Source organism: Diorhabda carinulata, chromosome 2, assembly GCF_026250575.1.
Source record: "Diorhabda carinulata isolate Delta chromosome 2, icDioCari1.1, whole genome shotgun sequence".
NCBI classification, from domain to species: domain Eukaryota; kingdom Metazoa; phylum Arthropoda; class Insecta; order Coleoptera; family Chrysomelidae; genus Diorhabda; species Diorhabda carinulata.
This window is the reverse complement of record NC_079461.1, coordinates 9,729,169-9,744,643: the sequence shown is the minus strand read 5'-3', so window position 1 is coordinate 9,744,643 and position 15,475 is coordinate 9,729,169.

Sequence of the window (15,475 nt, the reverse complement as noted above, 5' to 3'; positions counted from 1 at the left end):
AATCCTATGACTATCCTAAAAAAACCATTACCATTATTTTTCTGGCCATTGAAATCTCTTTCATGCCAGAGTAGGTCGATCTTCTTTTTAGCAAAATTGTTTACATGTCAAGGTAGCTTCTGAATACTTCTTGGTTTCTGAGGTTGGTATGGACGAACTGCTCTTAAGCTTAAGCTGAAGTATGTAGAATTCAACATTTTCTTCCTATACCGTGCCTCAACGTCTCTTTCTCTCTATATAAATGTATAATCCATTGCCCACATAATTCATGGTAGATACTTGAAAACAATTTTCTGCGGCTTCATAGAAAATTATTTGGTTGTTTATCTCATCGATTTTATCAAACTGAAATAAACTTCTGAATTCTTATTTCTGCACTAGTATCTTTTTGTTCTTCTTCACGCTGGCAATCTCATGGGCGAGAATTTTACTTTTTACTCACGAATATTACCTAAATAGGAATTCTGTGTAGACACTTGAATTTTACTTTGAAGTTAGGTTACAAATTGCTGCCCTATCCACTGTATTATCCAGATTTGTCCTCATGCGACTTATTATTGCTTTAGAACTTTAAAAAGTCAATCGCCGGGTAGAAGTTTGAGTCAAACGAGAAGCTTATTGCCGCCATGGAGTCGACATTATAAATCTAGAGATAATGTATTTTTTAGACGGGTTAAGGAAGTTGAAGTAATAAATCGACACTTTCAAAAAATTTTCGCTTTTTTGAAGGCTTAGTAATCATTGGATCACACTTGGGTATATAAACAACAGAATATATATTTTATCAATCTCTCAAAAATTATTAATAAAAATTAATTTTAAAACAGAAGAGACCTAACATCAAGAACATTTAGAAGCGTTTATATACATATTCTGATAGACTTTTGTTCAGACATTGATAACGTTTTGTCCCCATTTGCTATTCTGTTAGCAGGACCCTCCAGCTCTTGTGAATTAATTAACTTTGTGATCTTACATGCTATAAATGTTGTCATTATGGTTCAACTATTGAGATTGTGAGATTGACTATTATTCGATGCCTTATCCTTGATTCTTCAAAACACTTCTTCTACAGTTGTCTTCAAGTTACCAGAGAAGAATAATTGTCACTTTTTTCTTGATTAACGACAGTGAAAATAAGAAAAGTGAAAAATACACCGATGAAAAAATTATATTACCTTCCTATAAATTGAACAATATTGTAAAATAAAAAAATTATTTACAGTAGTTACAACATTCTTTGTGGATAAGGCCTCCTCTTTAATTTCACTATTCGAAACTCAAAGTGAAGCACGTTTTGCCTGTCTTTAAAATGATGTACTATGGTTCTAGAAACATTAACACAATTCATACCATTCACGCAAGACGCATAATAGATCATTTTTATCTTTTTTTCTTCTGGATGGTGCAATGTGATCTCCTGTTGATACCTTTTGGCTTCTTCTTCGGGTCCGAAATACTGCAAAACAAAATAATAAAAATTATTTTCAAAGTACGCACTTAATATGAATCTCAATCTATCACATTTTGATATTACGACAACTAAATGTAGTGTAGTTTCTCTCGTATTTCTGAGTTGTATCGGTTTGCATGATGATCCCCCTTAACACCCCCCTCCCTCACCCAATAAAACGATTCTCTCACAATATGATCCAAATTCGAAATTAGCCTTCTGTAAAATATATCAAAGCAGCAAAGATCTCAATAGTGATATCAAATATCGTTGAAATTAAATCAGTCAGAAAAGAATTGTTGTAATTTCTATAAATATTATTGATTCATCAATCCATCTAAAGTCACTGGCATAGGAAAAGTAAACATAATTGTTTCTAATGAAAATAATACTTATAATGAAATTATGGTTTATGGAAAAGTGTTCAAAGAGAAGACAACGACAAATAATATAAAGATCAAAGAGCATTAGCTAACAGAGGTCTATCTCTAACACCAGTGTCGATGCATAGAATAATATTGTAACTGTTGGAATAAGTAGTCGAAGTTGTCAAACGAAATAGTACAAGGTTTGATGAATGTTCTTAAATTAATGCATATATAAATGACATACTGTTATTTGTACGCAACCATGAAAGTTGCTGTTGATGATAGTGAAACAGGAATGAAACTCTTAAATGGTTTGCCATATTCATGTGAAACGATGTATTGGTAATAGATATTTACGATATAAGTGTCGTAAAGATTCATATTACGAAATGAGATGGGAAATTCGTCAAACGAGGCCGTTGGGCCTAGTTTGATAACCCATTGAATATCGTAATATGAATTTACGATACGAATATAGTACATTATTTTACCTACTACCAATAATGTTAATTATTTACTCAAAATTAGTCAATATTCGTGAAATTAATGATATTATAATCATGTAACAAGCAAGTTTTCAGCTCATTGTTAATTTATTCGTATCGACATGAGCTCCGACTATGGATTCTGATATAGAACTTGCTGCAAATAATGCAATACAAACCCTAGTACCCGCTAAATCCCGCAATAGATACGAAATAGTCTATAAGCGATTCGAAGACTGGTACTGTTAAAAAAAAGTCCGTGATATATAGGAGAAAATTTTATAAGCTTATTTTGCTGAGAAAGCTGAAATAGAAAAGACATCATCATTATGGACACATTATAGTATGCTGAGAATAATGATATATGTGGAGAAAAATGTGGATATTAGTAAATCTTCACAGCTATTGGCACAGCCGAAAAAATACAAAATATTTTCACAGGAAAATATACACAGATTTTTGAAAGAAGCCAATGATGATGAAGGTAAGATTATACATAAATATGGTGACATTTCCATGTAGCATATTATTTTTATAGGTTTCCTTAATCGTGAGCGTGTTTGGCGCCTGCCGAAGAGAAGAATTGATGAAGTCAAAAATTGGTGATGTAGTTGACGAAGTAACGTTCATAACGATCAAAATACCGAATACTATTACTAGAGGAAACGTCGCTGGTTTTGACTGCTTGAATAACGTCCGAAAATATGTTCGACTTCGACCTCAAATTATAGTCCATGACCGGTTTTTTATTTTATATAAAAATGGAAAATGTTTTCTCAACCAACTGGTATCAATACTTTTGGGCGCATTCCAATAGAAATAGCAACGTTTCTGGAGCTACCGAATCCATCACAATATACAGGTCACTGTAGATCATCAGCATCCCTACTTGCTGATCCTGGTATTGATATGCAAATTTTGAAGAGATACGGTGGATGGAAGCTGAAAGATATGTAGAAACATCCTTAGAAAAAAATATATCTACTGAAATAATAGGACGAGAAATCGATTCTATAAAAAATTCAATTGAAATTGAAAACTACAATTCTTCGATTGCCTCCACGTCAGCTGGAATAAACATCACTAATTGTACAGGTGTTGTGTTTAATTATTATAATAAATGAGGTTAGGTCTATCATCTATTTTGAAAAAGAGACTTATATATTGGCCCAAAAAATGTTGTAATAACTGAAACAAAATCAGATGCAGATATCAAATAATTTCTTCAAAAAATGATTAGATTAACTGTAAATCTCAATAAGTATCTTTACAACGAAACTCATATTAGTATCGTAATGTTCGATATTACATATTGGTAGTAGGTAAAGATACTTATCGAGATTTACAGTTAATCTAATCATATCTAGAAGAAATGATGATAGAACTAACGTCATAAAGACAAACAAGCTTACAGTTCCAATATGATTGTTTTCCAGTAATCTAGTATCGACTTTAGGAATGGAAAATCCTCCAAATTGTTCACATTCAACTTACGTAGAAGGATTTATCCTTCATTTATCATTAAATGACAGCGTAAAAAAATTAAAAAACTTGTGTAAATTGATTATAGCAATAACGAAACTTAATCATATTGAAAATTCAATAAACTCTCTAGAGAAGGCAATCAATCAAGCGTATACCCCTCATACGATTGTTGATGCTGACTGTAAACTTCGAATCGCTCATTTCTCATTGTTTAGGATAACGTGGGGATACAGGAGTTTATATTATAATTCGACTGGAATGACAATGAATTTCTACAATTAAAAAATAGTAGCAAATTTTCATAGGATATCAATTTAAGAATAAAAATCAAATTATTGTCTCAAAACTTTTGAGTCGATAATTGTCAGCTCATTGTGTACTGTCAAAGACATTTAAGGTTATTATGGTTTGTACATTTAATTAAATAGTGAAATGTTTTGCAATTTGGGGTTGAATGGTCAGCGAAATCAGGAAGACCAACAACATTAGACAACAACATGCTGACGTCAGAAGTGGAAGCAAATCCATGTCAGACAATCGCAGACCTCTCAAACAACATTAAAAATAATCCAAGCAGGTGGGTTTTATATGATAATCTAAAAAGGCACTTCATTGTGTTTTGTGGAGTATACGCGAAATTTTTTATTTTGAAGTGCTCTAACCTGGACAAAATATTCATTATTGTGGATAATTGGATCGAATTTGAAACGTATCTGGAGATTGTCAATACAATGCGATTATCAACGGAAAAGAGTTATTCTGCAACCCGACAATGCATGACTGCACTGTGTAAGAAGAGCCTTGGAAAAATTAATGAATATTCATTAATTTAAATTCAATGTAAGAAAGCGTCTTTATTTTCCGGACCCGGTCTCTGTATCTCTACATTACTGAAGCTGATTCCCAACCCTCGTACATATATATAAAGATTATATTCTAATATCAATGTTCTATTGATTCATATATTAATAAGAAGATTTGAATACGTCAGGATACAGTTCCAAAGACCGAAATTAGGTCAAAACGATTTCCTATTAATAAATACATCATTTATTAAGGTGAACCTAAAATTAAGATACTTTATTCACGATCAATATAAGAATTAAAATTCATAACATTTACTTGAGTTAGTATGAACGTTGATCCGTCATTATTGTTTCCTTGAACGCTCCAAAAGACTTCTCCCTCGCATTCAGTTCTCCAAAATGTGTATGAAAATATTTTTCCCGTTCTTTGAATTTTCGTTCCATATCTTATTTTGTAGTTATCGCCGTTCATTTCTTCTTTGAAGCCCGAAAAAAATTCCATTCTTGTTTGTATCTATTTCGGATCTCCAGTAAAAAAAATGAATCTTTTTGTTATACAAGCAAGCTTAACATTCTTTTGATGATCCTACAAAAAAAACATCAGTATTGGAAAAAACGTACGTTGAACGATAAATTGGTTGTTTGCTGTGTGTGAAATGTGTTGTCGTTGCTTATATAATTAGCATTTAAGTAGGTAGTAAAATGTTTAATTAGGTAATGTTCACTAATTTTAAGTTACTAGTATTAATGTATTACTGTATCTAATTCGATTTAATGAATGTTTTAGAAATTTAAGGAAACACAGAGAAGACTGAATAGTTTTGTGAAATGATTAGAGTATATTCTTTCATCTAATGTTCCCAAACCAACAAGTCACCAGTTCTGCCAAAATTCATAGACTTGTTGTCACAAGAGATAGAAAGGACATAAGACGAAAATGAGTACAAAAGAAGATACCGATAGATGGGTATTTTTTTTAAATGGCACAAGACATTTTGAATTTTTTATCAAGGCCAAAATATTCTCGAATGAGCCAAATAAACATGAATTTTCCAGACACGAAATACAAATAACATTTTTTGTACAACAGTGTATGTTTAGATATATTCCAAATTGTGATTATATTGAGATACAGGGTGTTCCGGGATTTGATGCAAAAAATTCGGTGAGTAGATGACGTGAAAAAAATGCTGAGACATAGAACAAACTTTCTCATACGACCCCTCGTTCGAATTATAGGCATTTAAAGTTGCGAAATCAGAATTTATATTTAAAAATATTTTCTAATTAAATATTCGAATATTATGAATTTTTAATGCATGATTACTTATGTCCATGTAGTGTATTTGACGGAATAAGTAATTCTACACTGAAGGCAGGGGTGGCTAATGGTTAACAATCCGTAACTTTCACAGGGGCAACCTGTACAATTTCAAGATAGCAGAAATGAATTTTTCAATCGATTTTTTAACAAAAAGGTACTCTTTGCTTAACTCGTTAAAATTTATCGTTCAGTAGGTTTTTAGATCGTTGTACATGCCAGGAAAACCGTTCGCCATAAAGAGACATTCTTGAGAAAATTATCATAAATTGTAATTATTTATTGAAAATACTTACAGGAGGTATTAAAACATAATCAAACATTTCTAATTTAACTGTCGAATATCGTATTACTTACATAAAGAAAAAATTGAAATGTTGAATAATTTAGTTTACTACTTGCGGAGTATACGGAGTATATTTCTTTGAACTTGGAAGAGCATTCTAAGATTCTGTCTTATAACCTCACAATGGAAGCTTATTCTATCGATCATTTCATTTCGTTCCTTGTATTTACCGGTGCTGCATACACATGCCAGGAAAAATGTTATTTTTTAGTTATTAATCTCTTTAAAGTTTTTCCTTATGTCAGTAATATAATTTTCGATAGTATGTAGTACATTTATTTATTTATTCATTTATTTATTTATAATAATTTTCTTTAAAATGTCTCTTTATTGCAACCGGTTTCCTTGGTATGTACATCGATTTAAAAATCTACATATCTCCTAAACCATCGCTTTCAATGAGGTAAACAAATAGTACCTTGTTGAATAATCGATTGAAAAATTCATCTTTAGATTGTACAGGTTGTCCCCGTAAAAGTTACAGATAGTAGTGTAAAATTAACTATTCCGTCAAACACATTACATGAACATATGTAATCATCCATTAAAAATTTATAATTCATTATTTTCACATCATCTACTACCCCCTTTTGACCGCAAGTATAGTACAAACCTCAAACAAAAAGATTAATTTTGGAATATTCGACAGAAAAATGTATGGACCAACATATGGGAATGAATAAAATAAAAGAAATTACCAGCTTGATTGTAAAATGTCTAGGAAAGACACGTATAAGGAGGCAACATTACTTGCATAATATGTCACGGTGTCTGAAAATCTGCCTCCGTAGCAGAAACGTATAGAGAAGATTTGTATAAAGTATTGAATTCTCCATCTTCTTCCAAACAAATTAGAATATCTGATAAAATTGTGGAATCCACTGTTCTAGAAATATCTTACGTTGCTTATCAACAGCAGTATGGTATATCTGCGGAAATTTATGTTGGAAGTAATTGTTCAAACCTTCTTCTTCTTAGCGTGCCGTATCAAGTCTCCTTGACGTTGGGGATTAGCATTGGAAAACTCTCTCTATCTTGAGCTAATCTAAATAACTGTCCTGCTTCTCTTATCCCAGTCCATTGTCTTATATTCTTTAACCAAGAGGCGTGTTTCCTTCCAATTCCTTTACGACCTTCAACTTTACCCATCATAATCAACCAGAGGATATTAAACAGGCTACCACGCATTAAATGTCCCAAATAAGCTATTTTTCTGCATTTAATGTTATCAACCAAACAAACCGCATTTGATCTGTTAAGAACTGCATCGTTTGTTTGTATAGCTGCCCACGGTATCTTGAACATGCGTCTATAAAACCACATTTCAAAAGCCTCTAAGCGATTAATGGAATATATTTTTAAAGTCCATCCTTCGACACCATATAAGAGAACTGATCATATGTAACATTTGATCATCCGTTTCGGGAGTTAATATTTTGAATTATCATTAGAGAAGAGTGATATCATTTTAAAAAATGTTGTACGAGCTTGTTCAGTAATGTAGCAACCAAAATATTTGAAACTGGACACACTTTGATTCGTTTGTCCGTTTACCTGTAGCTGTGTGTCATGGTATGGCAAGCGACTAAATACCATATATTTTGTTTTAGAACAGTTTCTCTTCCCACTCTCTCAATGGCGTTTAAAAGACATTTCAGTCCATTCAAATCGTCACAAGTACACTGTATCGTCTCCGTATCTGATTGTATTTATAAGTTTAACATTAATATGTACTACATATGATAAGTTGTATTTAGCTTAATTAAAGATCTTATCTAAATACAAATTATTTTTTGATTATTTTCTGTATCTGTTTGTATTTTCCACTAATATTTTTCTGTTGTCTTCTTTGCATTTAACCTTACTATCCATTATTATTCCAATAAATGAAATTGATTGAAAAAAGACTTTTCACAGCAAAAAATGTCAACATTTACACATCAATAGAGTTGCAGAAATGTCAAGTTTTTATACTACAATTGTACTAAATAGTTATTTATGTGTAAAGTACTCTTTTTTTAACGAATGTGATTATTGTCGAAATGTCACATGAATCGGAAAAAGGCGTTTACACACAAATTATATACAATGTTTTTTCTACTAGAGCGTAAAGTAAGCTTAATTTTTCTTTAGAAGAAACTATAACGCTTTTATTAATTCCTTATAAAATATATTATATATTCATTAATATTTTGAGCATTTTAATCAAGATTAAAACAAATTAAAAAACATATGAAAAGTTGAATTATTAACAATACTAATATTTGATGCACTTTGTGCATTTATTGAATTTGCCAACTCTTCTCTTCGGCTTGCATAAATGCCAGCTAAAAATAATCATTATTACATAAGTAGAAAAATGAGGAATGGCATGAGCGCGACTTTAACTTGAGACCTCCCGCATGTGTGCCTTGTAATGTAGCTACAACGCTACGGAGACGTGCGTAAAATTTTCGCACTCGAAAGTGTGTCTAAACTGTCTTTCCGCACGGAGTAGAGAATATAAATATGATATGAAAAACTTTGCTCTTGTAATTAGAAGACCGAAGTCATATTAAAAATTCCAACATTTAAAATCACCAATCAGTTCTCAATTATACTCGCGATACTTTATATATTGAAGCATGTTTTTCTCAAAATATACTGGTGAGTGATTGAAAGTGACAGGAATTTATTTCTGTTGTATAATAAAACAGCTGTTAAGCTTTTTGTAGAGCTTCCAATGAATAAATACCAATTTCTTGGAACGTACTATTGAAAATATTATTAAAAAACAAATTCTATTTTCTAACCCATGTAGGAGCTCCCATAATTGTACGACGAGGCTTGGGAAGGCTGGGAAACACCGCCTTGGCAAATCAATAATGGCCCAAGCCTGGTTTAAATCTGGGTAACTTAACCTCGGCCATCCCATATTCATCCAATACCAGCTGAACTTTAGGTAACACGACCTCGGCCATCCTACAGTCAGCCAGGCTTGGCAGAATTTTGAGTAGCCCAAATTCGGGCATCCTATAGACACCCAAGCCGGGCTGAATGCTGGGTAGCCCGACCTCGGCCCTCCTATAGTCACCCAAGCCGGGCTGAACGTTGGGTCAACCGATCTCGACCATCCTATAGTCAGCCAGGCTTGGCAGAATTCTGAGTAGCCCGACCTCGACCATACTCCGCTACAGTTTTCCCATGATGTCAACACTGAAGTTTTGTAATGTTTCGTTTCCTGGTCTTGAATTGTATCCCAAGTAACAAGTGCAACTGTCGGTCTTCGAATCGTTGTTTCACATGCTCAAGCAGGTATTAAAAATCTCGAAAAATTTTCGACGCATCGTCTCAAGATCACGAACTTCTGCATTCCTCAGGAATTATGGTATTTCGACGGGAGACACATGTTTCGTCAGCAGCTTTTGTCGTTGTTCTACCATCGTCCTTATCACGATATTCTTGTATTCAGTGGAACTTTTTTTTGTAACAATGGACAATTTAAATCATTATGAAAAAAGTTCTATTTCTACCATTTAGTTGGACGAAGAGTGGATTAGATGTAAATACATTTTATATATACCCAGCATAAATTCTCATGATTAATGATTGATTCTTATAAATTACGCTAACGACCAATAAGCACAAATATAAAAGTTACACAACTGTTGCAGATTAATAATTTAACCAACTGCAATTTAGCGAGAAACTCGTTATTCATTGACACTTCATATTCAATAACGTCTGTATCAATTTAAAAATACATTAAATCAGGTCCGTTGATTATTCTTTCACAAAAACTTTCATTCAAAACGTATCTACGTTATTTTTCACGAACCTTCTGGTTCTGACACTTATTAAATGTTGCCTTCTGAATACAAGGAAAATTCTGAAATAATGAAAAAAGCACAACTCAAAAACCTTGCAATTATATCAATGAGACGAAAATAAGGTTTTAGAGTGTTTCATAACAATATCTTTAGAGGACTGAAATGGTAACGTAGATCTAATGAACGACGAGAAAATATTGAAATGTGGAACTGTCTCTTACGTTCATAATTTATTTAAACATTTAACAAAGCAAATAAATAAATAAATTTCTTCAATTTCTTATTTCTTAGAGCTTTTGATATATTAATGCATCTAAATGTTTTTGATTTTAGGTCTCTTCTGTTTTAAAATTAATTTTTCAATAGTTTTTAATAGAAAGATAAATTTTGACGTTTCGACTTTTCTTAAGTCTTTATCAAAATATTTTGACCCACTCTCCGAATAACTTCTGTTTTAGTTGTTGTGCTCTTGACAAGCTTGTAGAATATGATGTCCTAATTTTGGCTTTATGGGTGCGTGTATAAACAAAATGTTCTTATTTGGGGAAATGCACAATCTGAATTTCATGAAATCCAGACAAAACAGTGAAATAATCGGTCCACATTTGTGTGAATGGTGACCATTATCGCGCCATGATAAGAGGCTGTTTGATGCCCGATATTGAAGCCCGGGATTTGGAAAAATTCGCTTCCAACATGATGGTGCCACTTGTCATACATCCTCCGAAACCATCGCTTTATTGTGGCAGCAATTTGTGTAACTTCACACTTTCTGACTTTTTCTTATGGGACTATGTGAAGTTCAAAGTCTAAATGGATAAGCTGGATAGGAAGCAGTTAATGGCAATACCACTCAAAATACTCAAAGAAATTATCTTTAGAAAATAATTGTAAAGAATGGTTTTTTGTATGATGATAAAGGATACGAAAATATTTCTGCTTTTTATTTAAAAAAACTTTGCTAAATTTATAATAAACGCGAAAGTACTGAAAAAATTGCTAAAAGGGTTTTTAGTAGTCCGTCGATGGAAGGAAAATAAGATAATATCAATCAAAAGTTTATAATTAAGTGATACATTTGAATTAAAATTTTTATAGGCAACCTTATCTCTTTTGCAACCCTTACGAGATAAAATTTTCTTTAATAATAATTCTAATAAAATTTTAGTCCCATGAATACTCATTGTTCATTCATGAAATTTGGAGAATGTAATCCATTTTAAACATCTGCTGTATTATACAGTTATATATATCAACATGCCAACTAACCTTCACAATAGGTATTTAACCGATATTTTTTCGGTAAGTTAAGTCTGTAGTTCAAGGTTGAATTTGTGAATCTTGTGCCAACAAATACGTTTCATGCCGTTGAAACTTTGTATAAAACGATGTGATAATGATACTAGGGTTACCTCTCTAGGAATTTGCAAGGTAGCAATTTTTGCTAAAACTTTCAACATCAACTCTATTACTTCCCGTGTCATCTACGTTTAATTCTAATCTCAATTAATTTTATTTATGCTAATTGATTACCAACTGTTGACTGGAGGAAACTCTAGAGCATACATGTGTATAATATTATCCAGCGTTGTTTAATACGAGGGTTGTTTAAGTTGTTTTATAGTATAAAATAAAACACTTTTTTTAACAAAGAATAGTTTTTAATCAATTATATATTTTCCATTTGAGCTTCATGAATACGCCCATAAAATTATCAGCAAAAAACTGAACCTGTTTCGATTGAAAGCTATCGTCATTATTGAAAGATTGAACATTCAAAAAATTCCAAAAACTTCCAAATAAATAGTCATCAGATGGTGCCAGATCAGGGCTGTGTAATAGTTTCCCACGAGTTACCAATTATGTGTGAGGTCTTGCATTATCATGGTGGAACGCTGTAGGTATCTTTCCGATTTGACAATTCTGGCCGTTTCTCTTTGATTGCTTTTTCCTGTTTCATGTTGACAGTAAACATCATTTGGTTCCTTGAAAGCAGCTTAAAAACACAACACCTTTGTAATCCCATCAAACTAACAACTTGAGCTTTTTCTGTTATTTTTCAGCTTTAGGTGTAGTTTGTGTTGGTTCATTGTGTTTGCTCCATGATCCTTTTCAAACTACGTTACTGTACAGGATCAATTTTTCATCACCAGTGATGATTCTTTTCAAGAAAGGGTCTGTTACATTTCGTTTAAGGTTGATTATTTGTGTTAATATCTTTCAATTCGTGAGGTACCCAAATATCAAGCTTTTTAATTAGCCCAAGATATTTTAAGTGTTTTTAAATTGTTGTGAGACTACATGCGATGCATGCAGTCTCCTCTTAATCTCTCGAATATTTATATGAAGATGCTCTTCAATTATGACTTTGATTTGGTCATCAACTTGAGTAGGCCGACCAGAACGTTGCTCATCTTTGAGGGAAAAACCTCTAGAACTGAAGTTACTACAACAATTCTGACACGTGCGCTCTGTTAAGATGAGAAAGTAAAATATGCCGAAAATCTTAGTTTCTACACTCCATTTAAAATTAATCCACAACTAATGGCTTCAATAAAAATCACGTACTACTTGCTTCTAAAGTCACCTCAATGTGACCAGTAACACGTGACAAACGGCAAAGTACAGCACTAACATAAGTTATTCAAAAAATAAAGCAAGAGGCTTTCTATCAGTCAAAAGCGAAAGTACTTAGTTGCCAACCGCCTACGTCAATAAAAGAGGAATCAGACACTATGTACGGAGAATCTCTACCATCATTTACGTATGTTTGGGCAGCAACGTAGCCAGTGTTCGGGTGGCCAAAAAAGGCAACAATCATTAAAAAAGTTTTAATTTGAAAGTGCTTCAGTTACTCAATAATTATAAACATTAGAATAATCCCATTAAAAAGTTTTAACCTTAATAGAATATATAAAAAGAAATAAAATATTTTTAAGCATTAAAATTGATTACACCACTTTTGACTTCAATTTTTTCCAATTATTTAACGTAATCCTTTTATAAACATAGAAAAAAAATTTGTCCCATATCTTTTACTACTGTTTCATGTACAAAAATATTAGAAAACTCATATAGTATCGAATGAACGAATGTTAATGTGATTACATACATATAAAATAAAATTTAATGTGTCAACAAATATATGTACGAGGGCTGCTACTTAAATTTGAAGATAGACAAATAAAAACAACTATTCATAACTCAATATGACTCTATTGTTTTTCAAAATGACCTACATTAAGATCTATACACTTTTGTATGCGTTTGAACCAATTGTCGAAGCAATTTTACCATTTATTTCATTTCATTTTCCATTAATGTTTCAAATGTCTATATAAACAACTCAAATATCAGTCGTATGACAACAAGTTCTAAGTAAGTTAAAATATTAAGGTTCATGAAGGAAATGTCAGATTTGACATATTCACATCAGTGTTGCCATATCTCGAAACTTAGATAACAACTCTCGTATAAGGTATGTGTGATAAAAAATAGAAAATATATTTTTCATTATTACCTACAATTGAAAAATTAACTCAAGTTCTGATTGGATTGGTTGGCATGTAGCTTGAAATATAATATTAACAGAAAACTTGGTTAGAGATGGCGAAATTATGGAGTGAGAATCATCGAAAAATGTTTATCCAAATGTTGTGAATTATTCTAATAATTGTACCATTCATATTCAGATCACCTAATATTGCTTGATTTTCATAAATCATTGATAGTTTTACGCTGAAAGAAAAATTGAAGGTATTATTTCTTAAGTAAATGAGATACACGTTTAATACGACATAAGGGTGTTAAGTTGATTTACAACTCTTCTTCAACCATTATGGTAATTAATACGTCATTCAAAACATTTTCGAAACGCATTATTAATAATAAAGGAGGAGAAAAATTTAATTTGGCTCGAACTTTATGAAGTAAAAATTCTCAGTTAGTATATCAATTTTTGATAATAAATTAACATATGTTAATTTAGGTTTGGTCTATACTGAGCATAGAGGTCACTCTAAATGGGATAGGTGAAAAACGAGTATTGCGTTGGGTATCTAGATATATTGTCCATGCCTGTCCCAAAACACGTTTCCGTCACTATATATAATAGTATTTGTGCAGTAGCGTGTTTTTTTCTCGCCGAAAACCATGTGTGACGAAAAACAGGAGCAACGTCAACATCAATCTAAAATTTCTCGTTAAATTGAAAAAAAACTCCGACTGAGTGCTATAAATTGTTACTAGAGGCCTATGGGGAATTCCCTACCTTGTACGCGTGGTTTTGAGAGGTGTAAGCGCTTTAGTGAGTAAAGAAACCGTTTTACACGCGGAACAAAAGTCTGTGCGAAGTTGGTTCCAAAAAATATCTGACTCCTGACCAAAAGCTCTTACTTCAACGAGTCTGCTCCGATTTCCTCGAATCGTTAGAAAGGTTAGAAAAAGATCTTTCTTAAAAGAGACCAGATTTGAGTCGATGGAAGTGGTAAAGTAAAAAACGGCAGAGCTCCTAAAGGCACTAACCAAAGAAGTCATCCAGCACTGTTTCGATCAATGGAAAAAACGTATGACAAGGTGTGTGGCGAAGGGAGAGGAGTATATTGAAGGGAAGCAATCGAATGTAGAATAATTTTTATAATAAAACCATTTTTCGTAACCAGTCTCGTTATTTAATAGCCAGACCTCGTAAGTAGTTTAAATAAAAGCATACTGACTCGAATTAAGTAATTAAAAAAACTATCAAACTCTGCCATACTTGACTAGAAGATATATTGAGAGTATAAAGTGATCTATTGTTCTTACAGCAAAGGAAAAGAGAAAGTTCGTTCAGCATAGTATCGAGTGGAAATAATTATTCGACAACGGATGTTCTAATTACAGAACGCTGATTAATAAGAGAAAAAAAGCTTGAGCGCATAAAACGATACTATCAAGAAAGCGAACAGAGATTTATAAAATAACATATGTGACAGCATTTTTTGTGGCGCTCAGAGTCCCAAAAATATTAAAGCAAAAGAAAGCAGAAACTTTGTGACAAACGAAATCGAATACGAAGGAAATTACATATCCTCCGAAACAGAAAAAGAAGTCGTCATTAGACAAGTTGATAAGCCATAAATCAAAGTATGTCAAAAATTAGATACAAAAGTAAAAATATATTTAGATTGCTAAACTACAACCTAGAAAACAATAGTTTCAAATAAGATACAAGGGAAGTCAAAATGTCTAGTCAATTTGGGTTGGTTAATAATGGACATCGAAAAATTCACCGTTATGGAAAATTTGTACACCATATTCAAGCAATATTTAAATCTTCCTCATAAAAAATTGGCATTTATGAATTTGGAGCAGTTGGGAAAGACAATGCTACAATTCAAATTTGAATGCGCCACGTTGTTTAG